The sequence below is a fragment of the Grammomys surdaster genome, unplaced genomic scaffold (genome assembly GCF_004785775.1).
Source record: "Grammomys surdaster isolate TR1022 unplaced genomic scaffold, NIH_TR_1.0 126124, whole genome shotgun sequence".
NCBI classification, from domain to species: Eukaryota; Metazoa; Chordata; class Mammalia; order Rodentia; family Muridae; genus Grammomys; species Grammomys surdaster.
The window spans coordinates 4,614,048-4,616,057 of record NW_021620932.1 but is presented as its reverse complement, the minus strand read 5'-3'; the positions used below and the strand labels follow the sequence as shown (position 1 = coordinate 4,616,057).

The 2,010-nt window shown below is 43.7% G+C and overlaps 1 pseudogene; it reads left to right on the top strand.

Annotated features, from left to right (window-relative positions):
* The first annotated feature begins 524 nt into the window (after positions 1–524).
* Positions 525–1,744, top strand: LOC114611788 (annotated as a pseudogene).
* The last annotated feature ends 266 nt before the right edge of the window (positions 1,745–2,010 follow it).

The window sequence follows — 2,010 nt, the reverse complement described above, 5'->3', positions numbered from 1 at the left end:
ACCCAGTCCAACGGTTGCCTGTACATTGCTGCATCTGTCTCAGTCAGCTTTTGGTACAGCATCTCAGAGGATAGACATGCTAGGCTCTTGTCTTTAGGTTTGTTTATTTTTATTTAAGAATAAGAAGATAGAGATCATTAGGAAGTACTTTGAATAGTATTACATGGCCAGAAGACTGATGGACAAACTGGAGGGTATGAATAAGCAAATTGTGTTACTTCTGTTCCTGAGACAGTATCCTAGAAGTAATATTGGCAGTGTTCATAACTTTTGAGTGTTTTTAACCTCCAGTTGGTGCAGTTGGAGCTAGGGATTGAGTCCATTAATCACACTGCTTTAATCTAAGCCACTGAGAATGATAGATGTCACTTTTCCACAAAGGCTGTTACCTACCCTGGTCCAGGTCATGGTGGGCTAGGAGGAGGCCTCTTCAATTTTGGTGAGACAACAGCCAAGATCTTAAAGAATAACACTGATGTCAGTTCACAGATGTGGCTAGTTGTGAAGAAACCAAACTGGAAATTATGAGTTTCCTGAACAAAACAATATCAGGACTTAGACAAGGCCATAGTCACCTGGGAAGCCATAGTGATCAGCAGAAAAATTTAAAGTAGATGCTTGTGGAGATGAAGATGTTTGGGTTCAGCTCCTCAACTAATGTGGTAGTGCTACCTGGCTCCAATTGCCCTGATAGCCTTGATCCATCCCTGGCATGTCCTAGATGGTTTGACCTCCAGATTTATATTGATTCCCCTGATATCAAAGGCAGAGTCTCCATTTTCAAAGTCCACTTACCTACACTCCAGCTAGATGAAAGCCTCACCAAAGATGTTTTCTAAGGAAGTTAGCAGCTCTTATTTTTGGCTTCACTGGTGCTAATATTTCTAATGTGTGGAATGAAGCAGCACTGAATGCTGCTTGCCATCTTACACCTTCCACCCAGGAGTGGCACTTTGAGAAAGCCATCAAGTGGGTCATTGGAGGCACTAGGAAGAAGACCCAGGTCCTGCAATCCAGTAAAAAGACAATATAGCTAACCACAAGGCTGAGAAAGCAGATAGGCTTGTTCTTGGAACCCTCTGCTGAAGGTGTTTCATTATACCGCAGGGCTAGGAGCTTTTCTGTGCCCAGTACTTTCTGTGTGAGAAGTACCTCTACACATATGTGCAGCTATGCAACAGAATCTACATGCTGCTGGGAAGGAGGTTGGCTGAGAAGCTCTTTGTTCAGATCACCACAGAGGCTCGGGATGACATAAGGAAGGTCATTTAGAGACCAGATTGTGTAGTTTGGAATGTATCATTTGACTTTACCGGACAAGGCAAAATCATGGTGGAGAAGCCATACAGTGAGCCAACTGCCCAATACTTTGATGAGGAAATCTGCTGCCTTGTCAGGTCTACCTATGATTAGACCCTGGAATTATTCACCAATACCTAGAGCAGGTCGAGAAGGTGAGCTGGTGATTCCTGGAGAAAGAAGTGCTGGAGAAGGCCAGCATGATAGAACTCTTAGGCCTTTGACCCTTTGCAGAGAAATCAACCTATGATGAATTTGTAGAGGGAACTGGAAGCCTAGACGAGGCACAGTCCCTCTTTAGGGGATGAAAGACTGAAATTAAGGTCAAGAAGAAGGAGACACTGAGTGGGGCTTGGGAAGAAGAACTCTGTATAGCCTGTGGCTTCTGCATGGCCACTATGACCACTGTTGCCTGGGAGCTGCTCAGCCTTTGCAGAGCATCTGACAGTGACTGGAAAACAAATTAAAAACAGGTGACAACTGCAAAAAAGAAAAATTGGTTTATTGTGATGGGCAGCTGAACCAAGCATATTGGTGCTGTCAAAGCTGAGACTTTTGTCCTCAAAGTTCCATTTTATTGTCACCTCCATCCTCCAGAGAAAATCCACTTTCATCTGTCTCCTTAATACTCTGTGGAAATGTAGCTTTGCACATTTTTCTCTGTTCTCCAGGGAAAAGGCCAATTTCTTACCCTAATAATCTACACCTGGG